This window comes from Triticum urartu, chromosome 4A (genome assembly GCF_056163025.1).
Source record: "Triticum urartu cultivar PI428250 chromosome 4A, HENAU_Tu73, whole genome shotgun sequence".
Taxonomy (NCBI): Eukaryota; Viridiplantae; Streptophyta; class Magnoliopsida; order Poales; family Poaceae; genus Triticum; species Triticum urartu.
In genome coordinates, this window is record NC_141876.1 from 242,107,866 (window position 1) to 242,128,714 (window position 20,849).

A 20,849-nucleotide genomic window follows, 5' to 3' on the forward strand; every position below is an offset into this window, starting at 1 on the left:
GGAGGGAGTAGAAAACAGAGTTGGTGATGATGGTGTGCGTGCCATCCTGCAATATAGGCCGTCGGATTTATATCTAACGGATAGGAAAGAAACTATGGCAATTTTGCAAAATTATACCCACACGTCTCTCCACGTTCGCAAATAAGGCCTTCCCTTATTCAACCTTTTCTCTCACAAGATAAACTACTTATACAAATGCATCTTGAGGTGTCCATAGTATCGAAGAGAGGGATGATGTCCGTGTGCGCGCGTGATTGATAAAGAGTGCCATCAAATTTGTGTGTGCCCACGTCAAAGATATAGAGTGGCTGGCCTACTGGAACGTGAGATGGGACATGTGCAGTTTGTCTCTGTGGCATGGATACCTACCTGCAGCGCTCGACTATCGGAGTGTGGTGGGGGAAGAGGGAGGCCCAATTAACTATAGAGGAACAATGGCTGGTACATGTGTGGAGGAGGAGAGAGGCCTACCTCATGTATTAAGGAGATCGATCTGCATCATGTATTAAGGGAGATCGATCGGCATCCATGCATATGTGCAGAGAGGAATAAGGTCGGGAGAGAGACAAAGCTAGAGTGTTGGAGGGGGTGGTAGTGGAGTTGCTTCTAACAAATGGTGGGATAGGCTTGCTAGACAAACGGAGGGCACGCCCGCAATATCAATAAGAGAGGAGATGGATGCTTGTTGTCTGTGCTCGTGCGTGTGAGAGACGGGTTAGGAGGCATGCACAAATGACGAGGGGGGGACGATGTGGCTGTGGTAAGCAGACGTAACTACATAGGAAGATCAGTCTCCCTTTGTTAGAGAAAGGAGAGACATAACTTGTGAGGTACGTCGATCGATGGGGGGGTAGTTAAAGTCGATCTAGGTATATGTGGGGAGATCGATCGGTATACATGCATGTGTGTGTTAGAAGCAAATGAGGCACGAGGAGAAGGATAGAGAGAGAGGGATGCATGTAGAAGGTGGTACGAGAGGCATACTATATCGAGGGGGAGGAGTGTGCGAGTACAAAAACGATGAAAAGAGTGGTGGGGGTGAGGCATGGACAGTGACAAGAGAAGAGGGGAAGCTTGTGTTTATGCTAGGCACACCTGGCTAGAGAGGCATATCAATCGATGTGTGCCGTAAAGAAGGAGCTGGGGGTCCTACACACACGATGGGTGAACGACCTAAAGTGAAAATACGAATTTGCGCGATGAAGCTAGAGAATGCTGAGGGAGGGTGAGAGGGATGCGGGCGTGTGCATGCATAAGAGAAAGTTAGCGCTAGCTACAAAGATGAGAGGGTTGTGTGGGTGTAAAAGACAAATAGAGATCATATATACTTCATTATAAAAAGCGAATTCGGATATTTGAAGAATTTATCATAGTGTTTCAAACTGACGCATGTGTGAATATATATAACGGTGATACACATGGTGTGGTTATGAACATGTTATACTACATTTAATATATTTTATCTCTACTCTTATAAAAAAATGGAGTTGTTGATGATGGTGTGCTTGCCATCCTGTATTATAGGCCGTCCGATTTATATCTGGCGGATAGCAAGGAAACTATGATGGTTGAAGTTGGCAGCAATCATGATTGTAGATTCTTATTGAAATAGATAAACGAATTCAAATTTTGTTCGAATTGCAGCGGTAGTATAGACATTTTAAATGCACTAAAATGTTGGTATGAGTAGGTTACATGCATTATACATCAAGCGAAAAAATTTAATCGGACATAACATGGATTCATACTCCCTCCTTCCATCTATAAAGGGCGTAATGAGATTTTTAAGACCGCCTTTGACTATTGACAAGATTAATAGTACATGACATGCACAATGTGAAAATTATATCATTGAAAGAACCTTTCACAGACGAATTTAACGGTGTGCTTTGTGTAAGTTGCATGTCATATATCATTGCTCTAATATTTGGTCAAAGTTAGCATCGAAAAACGCATTAGGCCCTATATAGATGGAAGGAGAGAGTAGCTTTGAATAGCATTCGTATAGTAAAACGGGGCAAGACTCTCTCTTTGTGTGGTGTGAATAGTTTTATTTTTTTCATTTTCTTTTTGGTTGAGGGAAGTGTGAATTGATTTGGTACGTACAAGTACAATATTACTACACGTTAGGCTTGTCCCTAAAATTAAACCCGCGTCTTGTTATATCCCGAAAATTCAGGTATCGTGCTCCCAAAACTGGCGCCTTCACAACCCGCGCCTTGCTATCCCGAAATTACAACGCGCGCGAAAACTCCCTCTAGCTGCCAAATCCCGACACGCGAAATCCCCCTTCTAACCTTGAGCGGAAAGGGCCGCTAGTTCAAATCGGTGGGGGGGGGGGGTACTTTTGTAACACACCCTACATTTTGGACAAGCACGTCCCTATGTCAAGCTTCACCCCCCATTGCCCCCTTTTCACCATTCGAAATCCGAGGCTGCCATAACCTCTCCGCTCCATGCGCGAAACCCCACCCTCCTCCGTCCGCCACGTCACCACTGCCCAGCCGGAGCCTCTTCCCCGATGACGTCGTCCACCGCAACAGCTCGACGTCCCTCGTCCACCTCCCCGGATGAGGATCCGTCGTCCATCTCGCCGTCCCGCTGGTTCAGCCGCCCCGTCCTCCACCTCCAAGGAGCTACTCCAACGATCACCTTGTCTATCGCGGCTGCTCCATCCCCACAGTGCCACCTTAAGCTGCTCCACCGGAACTGCAGCATCCTCACCGACTCCTCGAACGAAGCCGAGGACTACTCGGCGCCACCAAAGAGGTTGTACACTCATCGCATCACATCTTCTCCTTAACTCGACCTCCCGGCGCCGACGGTGCTCCATCCTGCACCCCCATGGAGCGGCTACCTTGAAGCCGGCGTCGTGGCAACATCTCCATGGCGGCTCTCCCCCAGTGCGAGGCCCCTTCGGCGGCGGCGTCCATACTAGCCGGATCTGCTGCAGCTGCTCCGGCTCGCGCTCAATCGCTTGCTCGCCCAGCTACTGCTGCTGCTCTCCCCCTCGCTCATGCTGCTGCTCTACTCCGATTAAGCCACACTTCAGTCGACTGAATCGACTTTTGGGTCAGTCGATTTTCAGGGGATGGGGGCTCGCCAGAGTTAATGAAGAACCACCCGCAGCGGGGACGGGGGCTCGGCGGAGAGGTACCCCACTATCTGTCTTAGGGTTCAGGGTGGGGGCGGGGGGCCTAGAGGGCAGGCCGGGGCGGCGAGGCGGCGCTGGGGCCGGCGGTTCGGCCGGTGGTGGCTGGTGGCTTAGGGGGGTGTAGGCTGAAGATGAACTGCAGGCCTCCCTAAACTACATGTCAAGTGACTCTCTGCTACCATTGCGTTCAGTTTCGACAGTAGCATTCAGATTCCACAGTAAATTTCAGTTTCGACAGTTAAGTTCAGAGTCAACAGTTTTTACCTCATCTGTTGTAGTCAGGTGGTTTTTGGTGATGTTAATTTTACATCCATTTTACATCATCTATTGGAGATGCTATTAGAATCCCACTTGAGATTGACGATGTCTGTCTTGTACTGCTTCATCCTTGATGTCTTACGGCTCACCGGAGCTGCTCCAACGATAGAACGATCCATCACAATAGAGCAGTGCCCTGGATGCCGTCTATAGTTCCTCGGATCTTCCTCCACACCTCCGACAGCCACCTCTACCTCAACTGCTTTAGCGACCAACCCAATGATGCTGAGGTCGACACGGCTACGGCAAAGAGGTTGTACACTTGTTGCATCACTTATTACTATACATTCATGTCGATCCATTAGGGCTATTTTGGTTCAACAGAAAAACGTCGATCCACTGGTTGTTACCATCACTCTAAATTTCTACATGCTCTCCTTACATAATCTCACCATATTTTTTCGTATGCATGTCAGATATTGTACACAGTCATGCTGAACATGTAGAGAAAAAGAGAAGAGTTTTGCGCGGCAATACAATGTCATGCAAACATCGCTCCATGGTGGGTTCAATGGCAAAGCCTCCCCAACCCCTCCAGATTGTAATCCAGAGGAAGATATCTGTTCTGAGGCGGATTCAGACGCCGCTGACCACTCCTATTTACCCCCAAGGTGTTTGCTCTACCTTTGGCATGATGATGTTAGTCATATCATGCATATGTTGCCTTGCAGTGCCTACTTTTGACATCATATATGTCATCTTCTTAGTTTAGACATGTTCTGTAATGCCACCTGTTTAGTTTCTATATCATATATGGGAATTATGTAGTCTATGTATTTTAGCCAGCTATAATATATGTGAAATGTGCAATGCCATCCTGTTAAACCAGGCATCATAGATTTGAGTGATTTCTTGCCCATCCTTTTCTTCATTACATTTCCATTTGTCGACAATGTTTGTACATTAAACTACTCTTCCTGTGAATCAGCCATTTGGGTGGGATATGGAAAAATCTAGAGTGAAAACAAGGCCTTCAGAGAAGACAGTGCTACCTGTCGAAGCAGATCTCTTCTTGGGTCCCGATAGCTCCTCAGAGATAGATTCAGAGACAGATGACCAATCCTATTCCCCCACTGAGGTGTATGGTCTGACTTGGCACGGTTATACTGCTCATATCATGCATACGGTGTATTGCATTGCATAGTTTAGACATCATATACACAATATTCAACACCATGTTCTTATTTCATACATCATATCGAATGCCCTCTGTTTAGCATATAAATCACATATGTGAATTAAATGATGTGATCCTAATTACTTAGATAACATGTAGGTGAATTATGTCATGCGATCCTGTTTAGTTATTCATCATATCTTTGAATTATGTTATGCTATGCTATCCAGTTTAGATAGACATCATATATGTGAAATTATGTCATGCTATCCGTTTTAGTTAAACAATATACATGTCAACTATTTCATGCCCGCTTTTTTCCACACTATCTATTGCATCTGTCTCTGATACAATGTCTGTACATTCAACTATGTTTCCTGTTTATCAGCCATTTGAATTGGAGCGGGTGATGCCAGTATCTAGCGGACTAAAAACGCGATCTTCAAATAAAACAGTGCTACCTCTTGGTGGAGATAGCACCCCGGTTGTACATGCACAAGAACCACCCCTACCACACATAACCCAAACTCTCGCAGATTATACCCCTACTACGATGGACAGAGAACTAGCTTCACCCAATCTAACCCCAAACCCAGCCGATAGTAACCCAGTTCCTGTTGACACAGCATCATCTCCACCAAGAGCTCCCAAACGAGAGCAGTTAGTAAGGCAACTCCAGTGCCCAAAGGGATAGTACTATCACGGCGAACCCCAACTCCACCAGTTAGTACGCCTATTCCTGTGGAGGAAGCACAACTAGCTAGTCATAGTTTAGCATCTATCGCATTTGATGTTGTTAAATCGTATGTGCGTATCTTCCCATCTTGGAAATATTATACTGAAGATGAAGGAAAATGCCAGTTGCAGGTGTTTGTCCAGGAGTTATGTGTAAGTAATGTTATTCATGGCAATTACTTTGCTTCGTCCCATACATCCTACCTCCATGATGGTTATAATACAGAAAATTTTCCCATTTTCTCTATAGAGAAGGACCGATTTGGAAACTTAGGATGAGGTAACCCGTGCTAATACCTCTTCTATCTTCAAGAATGCTTTGTGGCCGTATCGGAATTACCTAAAGAAAACGTACTTCACCAGAAAATAAACTCATCAAATTCATTTACATTCTCCTGAGACACATTTACTGGACGATGACTGGGAACGCCTTGTTCTGTACTGGTCCCGAACCAAGAATGTGGTAAGGTCTATGAGCTCATTTTCTATTTTTAAGTATTATATTCTTGCATCTTACTGTACTCTGTTCATGTAGAACAAGTGCCTAAACCTGAAGAACAACTGTTCTAATTTAAGATTCCATTGCTATCATAGTTCAAAAAAGCGCTAGGTGTTAATTGTGCATTTTGCCACCGCCTTGCGCTTTACTGACCAAAGCGCATGCTTATGCGCAGTTATGCACGGATTATGCATAGTTATGCGCAATGCGTTTTGCCAACGCCTAGAGCCTAGGCGCGCTTAAGCACTCGCTTAGGCGCGCCTTTTTTAACTATGATTGCTTTGCTCTTGTATCACTGTATTTACTCATACAAACTTATTTTTAAACTGAAGGATCCAAGCGAAACTCCAATGGCACAGTAGGTATGTTCACGCATGTTTCTTTAACAGGTTTGCTCTTATCCATAGCTCTGTTGATTTCAATTTCAATTGTGTATATAGTTGACTTTCATATCATGCACATTACTAGCATCACAACAGAGCCAATAGTGTTGTTGTACATGTAGACCCATGGTACCCATCTGAAATCTTGTGGTGCCGTGTAGTTTCCCACGCTTTGTATTCTTTCACTGCTACTTTGTCTTGAACTGATATGATTTGAACCGTGTCTCTATTTTGATTTGGCAAGACAATGCAGTGACCATATGACATAGATATATGTTTGTTTGATGCTTTTATTATGTACTGGTACTTGGCAATAGAAGACTTGGTAGTTTAATCTTGTCCACCTTACTAATGAACTGGTTCACCGAAATGAGTTTCATATACTAGTACATGCTAAACTTGTTATGTGTCTGCTTGTTTCTTCTTTTAGAATGCTGACATAATCTTGGGGAAGAGTACCTTATTAAGAAATGGTAAAGGAAGTAATGCAGATAAGGTTCAGGATAGTGACACATCCTTGTTGGTCTCCAACAAAGCTGATAAAACAGCTAAGGAAGACTATCTTGAAGACAGCGAGACAACCCCAAAGTCCTGTCTTGGTTTATTGTTCGAGTTACTGGCCACTACCAGTGTCTGAATCAATTCGGTTTCTTGAGCCTCAACTACAAGCTGAAAGACATCGATCAGCTGTGCTGCGACAAGAAGCGGAAGGACCGCGGAAGTCCCTGGAGCATTCAGATGCATATTTCTGGTGCAACAGCAAGCGTTTGGGGATTTTAGCGCCAAACAGGACAAAGCTAATCAGCTTGCTAAGCTTATTGCCAGCATGGTGGATACCCAGGATAACGTTTCTTGAGCTCTTCTAAAGTTGTTTCAGTTATGCTCTTGTTTTGTTGCCGCGTTTATTTGCACTAGTGGCCAATTTTGACGGCCAGTGTATGTAATGTGCTAGTTTGTTCCCTATATTTGCACTGGTGGCGAACTTTAATGCCCAGTGGATGTAATATGTGTAATAGCAGTTATAGGCTAGTGTTAATTTCTTGCTTATTTATTTCCTTATTGTCTTGTTTAGTTGTTTGCTTGTAGTCACTGTAGTTCTTTTTCTGTTTTTTCTAGTGGCCACAATAGCCTATTTTTGGTAACTAGGCCAAAATAATCATGGGCCTTTTACGGGCCGTATGATCCATGGGCCTTCATCAGGCCGTAGGATCCATCGGCCTTCTATACGGGCCTTAGGGTCCATGGGCCTTCTACGGGCCGTAGGGTCCATGGGCCTTCTACGGGCCGTATGATCCATGGGCCTTCTACGGGCCGTACTATCCATGGGCCTCATACGAGCCGCAGGATCCATGGGCCTTCTACGGGGCGTATCATCATTTCGCCAATCATGGGCCGTACTATTCATGGACTATAACGGGCCATTAATAGGCCGTAATTGATAACTCTATGAAAACAACCCAACGAGTTTTTTTACATGAAAACGGCCCAACGTTTTAACGGTCTACAAACGGGCCGACTGTAACGACGGGCTGAATTTGGCCCACAAGAAGAAAATGACAGTAACGGGCCGTATGTAACCGAATGCTGTAAATGAGCCCAAGAATCAATGGGCCCTGAGAAGGCCGAAAGATAACTTGGGCTGGAAACGGCCCAATGGAATAACGGGCCGTTAATGGGTATAAAGTGATACACTGTTCATTACGGGACAGTTTCACCATGGGGTGTTAATGGGACAAGAGTTACAAAGGTCCTCATATGGGCCGAAAGAAGTCATGGGCCACACATGGGCCGGAAGTTAAAATGGGCTGAATCATATTGGACGGCCCAGATGACGCTACTGGGCCTAATTCAGAAAGGGTGTAAAGGGCCCTGGGTTAGCGGGCTGTAAATGGGTTGTATGCGAACATGCCGTTAAGAGGCTTTCTATGGGCCGGCCCACCACCTTTTGACCAAGTCAAATGGGCCGGCCTTTTCACAGGAATGGGCCTTTGTTGGGCCGTGCCATGTGTCGCCGTATCAAAGGTGCCTTCGGTCCAATGAGCGGATGACATCTGTCCCAATGGTGATCCGACACGTGTTTCCTCTAGCCAATGATGATCTTACACGTGGAAAATCCCCATTGGTCGGGGCTGTCAACGGGTTATCGGATCCAAAACCCGACCCGATAGCTTAACGGCGTTCCGTTACATTGGATGCCACATGTTGGTCACCCTTGACGAAAGCACTTCTGTGACGCGCGATTTATTGTCATGGAAGTGGACACTTCCGTGATGATAATTTTGGTAATGTCATGGAACACTTCTACGACAGCACAGGTATGACTATCTCGATTCTGTCATAAAATCGTCATGGATGTACATGCATGACAAAAAACGTGACCTACTGTGACAAACACGTATCATCACGGAAGTGTATTTTTTTGTAGTGCAATGATCCCAAAATGCCCTTCGAAAAAGTTCATCACTTTTGAATTGGTCGAAAACCTCTGACAAAAATGGTGCACATTTTTCTAGGTCATTTCTGGATTTTTGAATTAAATTGTAAAGTATTTGAACTTGGGCATTTAAATGCTATAAATATTTTAAATGCTCAAATAATTCTGAAACTAAATGTGGGCTGTTGGAAATAATTCTAAAAGTGCCCACAAATAGTTTCAGGAGTTTTGGAAATGGTTTAGTATTTTTGCTAAATAAAAAAACAGAAAGCAAAAATAGAAAACATAACGAAATAAGGAAGCAGAGACTTACCTAAGGCCCACTTACCTGGTGGCCCAGCAGACTCGGCCCAACCCACCTCCTCCTCCCTGTCGTCTTCCTCCCCAGGCCAGTAGGCAGAGCGCGTGGCCGCATCGCGCCGGCACGTGCCCCGGCCACCTCCTGCTTGTCGCTTCCTCCCCGAAGCGCCTAGAGACGCCACGCCCCCTGGCTTCTCCCTCTCTCTCGTGGCCCTCCTCTCCTCTGCTCTTTCTCTCTCTCTCATGGCCGCCCAAACAAGACGGTGCCTGCCGCCGCAAAGCACCGCGCCCACCGCCGTCCCCTTGCACCATGGCTGTGACATCTAGCTCCGCCTCGATGCCGTGAAGCTCCAAGCGGAAGAACACGCCGGCGGATGCCCTGCAGCGTCGTCACCGTCGCCATTTTCCTCATCTGCTCCGATGAACGCCGTCGCTCGAGTCGCCGTCCCCCGAGCGTCCACGGGCACGCTAAGCTACTCATCGACCTCGCCGTGAGCTCCTCTACCTAACCCCTCTCTCCCCGCCGTTGTTTTCTTCCTCTAGCCCCGCTGACCACCGCTGCCGAAGCTCGCCGCCGCCGTGCCTTGTCGCCGATGTGGCTAGAGCCACAGCAGCTCAAAGCTGAGCATGCCAGCGTGTTTAACACAGCCCCAGGAGCCCGTAGCCACCACCAGCTCCTCCCACATTCCCCCTACCTCCAACCCGAGCACGCCCGTAGCTCCGGCCGCCGCCAGGAGCTCGCTTCCGGCAAACTCCAGCCACCCTGCGCACCAACGCCAACGCCAGACCGCTTCCGGGCTTCAATGTTGGAATGTATCCAAGCTCCAACGCTGGACTATATCCGAGCTGTCATAGATTACCTTGGTCTTGAAAAAGTTTTAGCCGAGCTTAATGCCGGAAATGCCCTCTAAGGGGCCAGCCACTTGCATCCGAGCTATATGCCGAACTGCTTCCGAGGTGGCTCAGCACCTCGGTCATGGGCTGATTGTTTGCGGATTTTATTTCTGATGCGTATAAATTTATTTTCTATTAATATGTATAACTAGTAGCCCTCAAGGTCTGTGTCGGTCTAAAACCCGAGATGCGCCTGAAGGAAAACATAAAACTACTGATCCTAGTAGCCCCTGAGACCCAGGTCGATTCACGAAATCGGCCTGAGGATCAACTCCTAGCTCGGCGGCATACGTAGGAATAGAAACGTAGTGTAATATATTAGAAATAATGATCGGTGGACAGGCCCCTGAAAGAGGGTTGTGTGAAGTTGCCACAATATATTAGCCTGATGCCAGATAGGTCGATATGGTACCTATTGTTGTCCGAAGACGCGTTTGCCTATAGTTCGGTTAAGCCGAACACTAAGCACTTTGAATTTTCTGCATTGAACAGGCAACGCAGTAGCCCCCGAGACACTGGTCGGGTGGCAACACCAGATCAAGGGGTCGATGTGCCCCTTCAATATTTGTAAATAATAAGCCCGGTAGCCCGAGCCTTAATGTGGGCACGGGTGGCCAAATTAAGGATCGATATCCAGAGTAAAATCACAAATTATGTGTAATGATTCTACGTATCCAAGTACGTTACATCATTAATGCTCGGATCTGCATTGTACAAGACTTTGTTGACCGACCATCGGCCTCAACCTCTTCATTCAGTAGCCGAGGAGTGTTTTCCTACTTTATAAAGTCGTTATAAGGGCAAAGATTTATAGAAAACAAGGCAATCCGGCCATACGGTTTTATAAACAAAGGTTCACAGAGAGATATATTATATTATGTTTTAACATAAGGAACATCTTCCAAAGAAAATAGTCATGCTTATCATGATCATGAAACCTCACATCCGATCAATGTGGGAGGAAAATATTGAGGATTTAGTTCAGGGAAAGTTCCCGAACTCTATGGTATTAGTGAACCAAAATTTTCACTTCCGTTGTTGCCGACCAATGTGATCCTTTATGATTGTTAGATTTCGGCTTCACCCAGTCTGAGGTACTTACTCGGATGACGCGGTAGTAACAATCACAAAGGTGCTCCCTTTACCAACTAGCCAAACAATCGGGAACCTAGGGGTAAGCACAAGAGCCAGGCAACCCAGCTTGGCCAAAATCTTAAGTCAAATTGATGCATATTTATGGCTTTATAGCAATGGTTATGGAAGGTAGCCCTCATATATAAAATACGAACGCCGATGATATATTTGTTTTAACTCCGTTACGACCGTTTATGAATTGAAAGTGGCCCATCATCGGCTTCTACCCCTTTGTAGATACTACGTAGGGTGTTTCCGCTATAACAAGACAACCCTTAGCCGATGTCTCGGTGCCCGAAGGCGGTTGTGTTAGCAGAAACGAGGCAATCAGATATACGGGCTTTATAACTTTCACTTAGTCATAGGAGCTTTAAACTGGGGAAGCTAGCTACGAGCCCCTGGTTAGTGTTCGGCGACAGCCGAGGTCAAGCCGTAAACACTTCGGCCAATGTTATGAACGGCCCGTCCTTTAACATAGTCATAGGATTGCCGTCAAGTTTACGCTTATTGTGATAGTCAGTTTTCGGCTTTCTCCACTGAGGTGCTTAACCATGCGAGCTGGAAGCACAATCGCAGTGGTTATCCCTTTGCACACCTAGCCGAACAAAGCGGAACGTAGGAGGCAAGCACAGGAGCCGGGCAACCCTACTATTTGACCGAACACACAATTTGAAACCGATGCATATATAGCAATATCCGAGAATGTTTTTTCCGAATCTCTAAAGGTGTCCGGCGTTGCACTGCGAGACTTATGCTGGAAACACACAAATATTTTAAAAATCCCATGATCTTGGAAAACCAAAAAACGTCAGTAAAAACTTGACGTCCGAACAAGATCAAGTGTTTGGTGCCAATCCGAAAATTGGAAAAAAATTGTGCGTCTGTCGTGCTTTAACATGACACATCCGATTTCAAGACTTCACGCGGGTCAGCATATGGCTTCAAGCTCCTTATCCCAAAGGCCGAGTACTTTTCTGAGGTCAGTTTGGCAAGCTAAACTTGAGCGGCTTTTAGAGAGAAGATAGGCTATCTGGCTATTGACCATACACTCAAGTCGAAAAAGGAGTGGTAGAAAAAGACTTTGCAACGACCAAGAAGAAAACACATTTATAAAACAACTCATATAAATTTTAAGAGCCCCCAAGTGACTTGGGTAAAAGTATTTTATGTATAATGATTGTATGTACCGAAGTACTCATATCATATATGTGTTCGCCTGAACTTTAAACACGTCTTAACCGACCGTCCGCTTCTCCCTCTTCGACCAAGGGCCAAAAAATGTTATGTACTCCACCCGTCGAGAATATCGACGATGTTTCCGATAACTAGGCAATCAGGCCATAAGGCTGTAACAGACAAAGCACGCTCAGGGAACTTATGCTATATTACTGACGAAGTGTAAGAAGCATCTTCGAAGAAAACAGTACCCCCACCGATACCTTTCTTCAGTTGCTCATTATTACTATGAGACTTATGCAATAGATTTTTTGTACTCATGAGTACCGTTGTGTGCCGACCATGATGGAAAACAATAAGAGTGCTAGCTTTCTGCTTCACCAGTCTGAGGTACTAACTCGGATGACCCGGTAGTAACAATCACAGAGGTGCTCCCTTTACTGCCTAGCCGAACAATCGGGAACGTAGGGGTAAGCACAGGAGCCAAGCAGCCCAGCTTGCGAAACACTTACATCAACATGGTGCATATTGTGGCATAGTACACGAACAAGGAACGAAGCCATACAAGTATAATCATATGCAAGAAGAAAGGCTTCATAGGAAGCCCCTAGATAAACGGGGTATTTGAATTTGTGTGTCACAAACAATGTTTTGACAAGGAAGTTTTTCACAAACAACATTTTGCCAAAAAAGTATAATGCTTGGTCGAACTGAACAAAATTGAAAACTAAAAGTTCTTTAGCATGAAATCCACTTAGCTGGTTAATGTGCTCGTTATTGATGACACGGTCCGAGCTTACGGCAGGATTAGCTCCCGGCCCCCAAGCCGGTCCCGAGGTGGCAGAGTAAAGAGCTCGGCGCTCCGAAGTGGCGACATAGCACAACCAATGCAGGCCGACAGTGTGACGCCGAAGTACCCGGCGTGTGTTAATGAAGTGATGACGAAGCCCCCGGTCCAGCCGAGGTGGCATGGTATGTCGATATGCCAAGGTGACAGTGCTGCCCAATCCGGATCATTTACCTGTGTAGAGAAAATAGTGCAAGCCGGAGATAATAGTAATAATAATAATAAATTTTTTTAAAAAATGATGATGCATGATTAATAATTTATGCAATGTAAGTAATAAAAGGAATATGGCAAGCGTGCCAAATACTCGATGAGGTAGAGCTCCCTCACCGATGCCGAAGTCCCGAGGCGACCGAACATGTCGGTATGGCAATTCGACCAACAAGGTGATCACGCGAGCCGATTTAGGCCGATTGGGACGATGATGTCGGCTTGCCGAAGTGACCGCGTGACGCAGCGGAAGTCGATTACCTACACATGTAACATAGTGTAGTCCAACAATAATAATATAAATATATAAAAATCCTCACGTAATTAATTTGCAGAAAATAATTTATTTAAAGATATGTGGCCTGGCGACGAAGTCAATGTCGATGCAGGGCGTCGGCGTGATGCGGTAAAGGCATGGCAAAGCCGAACCACCATGCGAATGTCATTAATGTGGCCACCATTTGATAGACCTGTGTACAGATAATGGAACAAACCAGAGTAATAATTCCTCGGAAAAAATAAACCCAAACAACCAAAAATTACTAGGATTAATAGCACCTGGTTTATTTGTTGTAGCAATCCAAAGAAATGTGACTCCCAAAATTGGGACTCGATCCACACACCCATTGCCTGATAGGCGATAAAGCGACAGCATGGCGATGCTGGCGAAGGTTGGCTTGCCGAGGCAAAGCTCTCGGTCTAGCTAACATGACGAAGCTGGTCGGCTAGTGATGCCGAAGCCACCAGAGTATGTTGATGAAGAAATAGCAAAGTCCCCGATCCAGCCGAGGTGTTGAAGCCTCCATGTCAGCCGATGAGTCGAAACAGGTCGGCTGATGATGCCGAAGTCACCGGAGTAGGTTTGATGAAGATATGGTGAAGCCCCCGGTCCAGCCGAGGTGACGGGGTAGGTCGGTAAGGAGACGTTTCAGCTGCCATGTCAGCCGAGGTGTTGAAGAAGTTCGGTGTGATGGACATCGGCATGAAGAAGCAACAGTGCGACCATGCCGACGCAGGTCGCAATTTGTGACGCGGTCAATGCCGGCTTGATGAAGTGACCATGCGGTGATGCCGGTGCGCCCACTCCGTGTGATCCATGGGGTGGTGATGTTGGTGATGATTGGTCCTTTGCGATTCCGAACTCTTGTTCGGCTCGCCGAGATGATGATCCGAAGAAGCTGAGCTCGGCTCAACAAAGCAACGTGTCTAGTGCAGGTCGGCAGCTGTGAAGCAATATTGCCGGACTAGTTTGACACCAGCATGACGGTGAAGATTACATCCGAAAAGGAGTAAAATTTGTGAGCATGTGTTGGGAAACAAAACACTATACCCTAGAAAGAGATTCTTCCAAAAAGGTTGTCCAATATCTCGTACATGAAGAGAGATGACTCAGGTCAGATTCGTATTCACGCAGAAAACAGATCTGAAAAGTGATGCACTAATCGGAAGGTTCTTGGAGTTTGAACGGTCGGATCGAGCTGAAATTTTGAGAGGTGGTAGATATGGAAATTCTGCATCAGATGAATGGTTGGATCTTCCAAATAACGTCCGAGCAGGGCTCTGGTGACCACTCTCTAAACTCGTCCTGATTTCCGTCCAGACTCGACAGGGCTCCGGTATATCGGAGATCGGCGGAGATTGCTCCATAGGAACGCGACGAAATTTTATAGGGTTATTATAGACTCAATTCCGCACAATTCCAATGAAGGAATCATCAAAGCAATGCTCAAGGAGATGGTGGCAGCGGGTACAAGTTGGCTGTCCGGAGGAATAGCACGGTTGCCTGAGGGCAACGTTGACGTTGAGCCCCCGAGCTCCAAGGATGATTCCTCCATGATCATGATAGAGATCGGATTTGATGTTTGATGAAGGCCCTCGTCCAAACATGATGATTGGAGGCGGAGCACAGTCCTTGTTCAAGCCAAGGTAACCAGTCGAGCCGGCGACGAAGACGCCGACGTCGCAGTTGATCTGCAGGCGAGTCATTGATCCTTTGTCGATCACACAGCAGAACTCTCAATGAAAGCACCATTGTCGGTGTCAAAACCAGCAGATATCGGGTAGGGGGTCCCGAACTGTGTGTCTAAGGATCGATGGTAACAGGAGACAGGGGACACGATGTTTACCCAGGTTCAGGCCCTCTTGATGGAGGTAATACCCTACTTCCTGCTTGATTGATTTTGATGAGTATGGGGTTACAAGAGTTGATCTACCTTGAGATCGTATGTTGTGGTCTAAACCCTACATGTATGATGAGTAATGTCATAATAATCTATCGACTAGCCTGTCCTTGGTTTATATAATGCACCAGATGCCTAGGATAACAAGAGTCCTAGCCAAATACGTCGGTGGAGAGGAGTCCTTGTCTTGATAACCAAGTCTTGTGGAATCTTCCTCGTATATGCCATCGTCTATCCGAACTGGCCCATTAGTGAACCGACGTGGGGGTCCTCGGCCTGACCCACTGGTCAGGAGACAACATGGTGAGTACCCCAAGTCCAGGACACTGTCAGCAGCCCCCCTCCACCCATTTCGAATTGTAATCAAGAGGAAGATAACTGTTCTGAGGGAGATTCAGAAGGAGAAGACCACTCCTATTTACCCCCTGAGGTCTTCGCTCTAACTTAGCATGATGATGTTGGTAATATCATGCATACGGTGCCTTGCATTCCTTAATTTATACATGAAATATGCCATCTGCTTAGTTTAGACATGCTTTGTGTGAATGCCATCTATTTAGTTTCTTTATCGTATATGTGAATCATGAAATGCCATCTTGTTTAGCCAGGCATCATATGTGTGAATTTTGCAATGCCACCCTGGTTAGCGAGTCATCATATATGTGAATTATATCATGCCATAATTTTTTTATTACGTGTTAAATTTGTCAAAAATTTTGGTACATTCAATTACTCTTCCTGTGCATCAGCCATTCAGTACGGTCATGGAAAAATCTGGAGTGGAAACAAGGTCTTGAGAGCAGACAATGCTATCTGACGAAGCGCATGTCTTGCTGGTTATGGATAGCTCCTCAAAGGAGGATTCAGAGACACATGACCAGTCCTATTCCCCCTCCCCCCCCCCCCCCCCGAGGTGCATGCTCTAACTTGGTAGGGTTATGTTTCTCATATCGTGCGTATGGTATCTTGAATTGCTATGTCATTTTCTTAGTTTAGACATGCTTTGTTGAATGCCACCTGTTTAGTGTCTAATTACCATATATGTGAATTACACAATGCCATCTTGTTGCAAGACATTATATATGTGAATTATGCAATGCTATATTGTTGCAAGGCATTATATATGTGAATTATGCAAGAATGACAAGCAATTTGTCACTCCCGTGAAGAAACCCAAATCTAGTCTCAAGCCTGAAACTAAGTGCTTCTACTACAAAGGAAATGGTCACTGGAAGTGGAACTGCCCTAGATACTTGGCGGATAAGAAGGATGGCAAAGTGAACAAAAGTATATTTGATATACATGATATTGATGTGTACTTTACTAGTGTTTATAGCAACCCCCCAGTATTTGATATTGGTTCAGTTGCTAAGAGTAGTAACTGCCATGCTGTTTAGCCAATCATCATATATGTGAATTATATCATATCGTCCTTTTTTTGTATTTCTTGTTGCATTTGTCGACAATGTTTGTATATTCAACTGCTCTTCCTATGCATCGGCCATTTGAATTGGTGATGGAGAAATCTGGAGTGAAAACAAGGTCTTCAGAGCAGACAATGCTACCTGCTGAAGCAGATATCTTGCTGGTTACAGATAGTTCTTCGGAGGAGGATTCAGAGGCAGATGACTAGTCCTATTACCCCCCTGAGGTGTATGCTCAAACTTGGCAGGGTTATATTACTCATATCATTCATATGATGTATTGCAATGCTTAGTATTACATCATATAAACAATATTGAATGCCATCTCCTTAGTTAACACATCATATATACGATTGCCCTCTCCTCACTTGCTTAGTATATAAATCATATATTTGAATTATATCATGCCATGATTACATAGACAGCATGTATCTGAATTATGGCATGCCAACCCATTTTATAAAGACATAATATAGTTATATCATATCATCCTGTTACATAGTCATCATATTTTGAATTATGTCATTCTATCCGTGAATTATATCATGACATCATTGTCACAGGCCTAGCTAGTCATTGCTTGACTTTGCATAATCATCCATGCAACATGTTTAAATTCAAATGAACCTGAAATGGGGATGTTGAAACCCTAACACCAAATGGAATTCAATCAGGTCCAAATTTAAAATCTTTTCAACACTACAAAAAAAGACACATTCGTGACATTTTGGGTCGAACGAATTTTTTTTCTGTCATACATATGACACTTCTATGAAGATAATTGTGACAAAACCCGGTATCATCATAGATGTGGTGGGATCCTACTTCTATGACAAAAAATCATGACAGAAAATGGGCTTTTCATCCTGGGCGGGCCAAAGACGCAGCTGCATGACATTCTTTGGGCCGTCCATGACGGAAAAAACCGTGGTAGAAGCGAGGGGGAGGAAAATTTCGGGGAGTTCCCGGTAACGGTGGGAGGTCGAGGGCCGAGCAATGCGCGTTTCTCTCGTACACGTACGTGCGTGTGTGCGAGGCGTTGGCTCTAACTGAACCCGAGCGAGGTGGTGGTCTCTAACTGAACCCGAGCGATTGCACTGCAGGCTACGCGTTACTGAACCCGAGCGATCGATCGATGGATGTTAACTGAACCCGATCGAGCGATTCCTTCGCTACTGCTACTAACTGAAGCCGATCGATGCTGCCTCTGGGATGAACAGTGAGTGTTGCGGGGGGGTTTGGATGAACAGTGAGCGGTGGCGTTGCCTCTGGATGAACAGGACCCCGTGGTGTGGCGGAGGGTTGGATGAACAGTAGACGGTGGAGGGGTGGTTGAACAGGACCCCATGGTATGGAGGGCTGGATGAACAATAGACGGTGGAGGGGTGCCCATGGAGGGGTGGTTGAACAGTAGCCGGTGCAGTAGCGCGCGGTGGAGGTTGGATGAACAGGAGCCCGTGGAGGCTGGAAGAGGTCGACGGTAGCCCGTGGAGGCTGGACGAGGTTGATGGTGGAGATGAACAGTATCCCGTGGAGTCCCATTTTGTAGTATGCCACACCCCTCCCGGTGAACAGGACCCCCGTTTCGACCGTACCGCTCCAACACAAGTCCGTTTCGTCTGTTTTGCGGTACGCCACACCCCTCCCTATCAACAGGACCCCCGTTTCGACCGTAGGAGTTCCATTTCCTTCGTTTTGCGGTACGCCAGACCCCTCCCGATCAACAGGACCCCGTTCGGAACGTAGGAGGTCTGTTTCCTCCATTGTGCGGTACACCAGGCCTCGTTTCCATCGCCTGTTCCGTCCAAGCCCTCCCGATGAATAGGACCATGCATTCCGTTCTGACCCAGCCGGTTGGCTCCCACACGTTCTGTTGCCTCCCGATGAACACGACGCGTTCTGTTGCCTGTCCATGAACACGACGCATTCCATTGCGTCCCCATGAACACGACGATGACGTTGTTTCTCCGTTCCGACCCAGCCATGTACACGTCCTTGGCAGTACGTATGTGCGAGTAGGTGTTCTAGACCCAGCCCATATGTACACATACGTGGCCGTATTTTATTTCTTGCACCCTGGCCGATGTACGTACGTGTACATGCTACGTGCGCGCCTCTACTACGACACGTACGCGCCTCTACTACGACACGTGTGCGCCTCTACATCCACCAGTATGTATGTACGTACACGTTCACGACCAGAATGACAATGCTACATACGCTTCGACCAGGTGGGTCCCGACTCTCAGGCACTTCCTTGCCTGCGAAGATGTAGCTGGTGGGTCCCAGGAGTCAGGGGGCGAATCGTTTTTTTGCCCAGACGCACTTCCTTGCATGCGAAGATGTAGCTGGTGGGTCCCAGCAGTCAGGGGGAAATGTTTTTTCACGAAATACAGTGGCCCGTCTGGTGGGTCCAAGCTGTCAGGTGGAGGAATCATTATTTTCCGTGTAATAAGGAGGCACTTCCTTGCTGTGGCCGTGGACCCAGCTGTCAGCCTCTCCACGTACAGTCCACGTCTGATGGAAGTCGTTCCTTGACCACGTTGACCATGCCGCGCCGAGAGCACCAGGGCGGTGGACGACGGCGAGGCCTAGGAAGGGGACAACGGGGAGCCGGGGAAGACGCGGCAGTGAAGCCCGCATGGAGAGGAGTACGAGGGTTCACTGGTTCGGCTACGGTGTGAGGTTGCCGTCGCTACAGGGCCTGGCCAGCGGTGGGAATCGTAGGGGGCGGTGAGGCCTCCGTGGCAGCACAGCCGGCCATGGGAGGCAGGAGCATGCGACACGACCGGCGCTGCTTTGGGTGGCTGGAGCAAGAAGACCAGAGTTTGAAGAAGCACTACGTCCGTTGGATGGACATCGTACGGTCACTAGAGCTAGAATCATTCATATTGACTAAAGTTGACAAAGGCCCCCGTCCCAGTCAACTCATTAGGCCCACAAGTCAGCCTCCCACCATGGTGGGTCCCAGCTAGCAGGGGGAGTATTCATTTTTTTGTGCGTAATAAGGAGGCACTTCCGGTGTGTCTGAGCTGACAGCGGGTGGGAAAGTTTTTTTCGCGAAATATGTTGGCCCGTCCGGTGGGTCCCAACAGTCAGGGGGGAAACATTTTTTTCGCGAAATAAGGTGGCCCGTCCGGTGGGTCCCTGCTGTCAGGTGGAGGAATAATTATTTTGTGCGTAATAAGGAGGCACTTCCTTGTGGCCTCCTGGACCCAGCTGTCAGCCTCTCCACGTACAGTACTCTTCCAATGGAAGTCGGTCATTGACCACGTTGACCACGCCTCGCCGAGAGCACCAGGGCGGTGGTCTGGACGACGGCGAGGCCTAGGAAGGGGACAACACAGAGCCGGGGAAGACGCAGCAGTGGAAGCCCGTGCAGAGAGGAGTACGAGGATTCATAGGTTCGGCTGCGGTGTGAGGCTGTCATCGCCGCAGAATAACAGGGGGTGTGGGTGAGTAGAGGGATGGCCTGGCCAGCGGTGGGAGTAGTACAGGGCGGTGAGGCCTCCGCGGCATCACAGCCGGCCATGGGAGGCAGGAGCACGCGACACGACTGGCGCTGCTTTGGGCGGCTGGAGCAAGAAGACCAAAGGCTGAAGAAGCACTACGGCCGTTGGATGGACATCGTACGATCACTGCAACTAGAATCGTTTATATTGACTAAGTTGACAAAGCCCTTGCTATGCGTCAACTTAGTAGGCCCACAGCTCGGATTTGGCAGAGAACATATAGCCCATTTGCGATTTGTAAGAATGTACAGCCCATTTTTTTAATTCTAATGGAATTTACTGCAGCCCATTTACAGTTTGTTAAAAGTACATCCCAACTTCTAGCTACGACAACGATTAATAATTTCGAACAACCGCTCAAAACAGAATTCAAAAAAAATTCCCACATTTTGATGGGATCCGAAATATTTTTATCTAAAATTTCTAGTCAGGTCAAATATAATTTCAAAATAAAGTTGTATTACGTTAAAATCCAATGAAATATTGCGCGCACAACAAGTAATGAAATTAAAATTTTCAAATTCCAAAAATA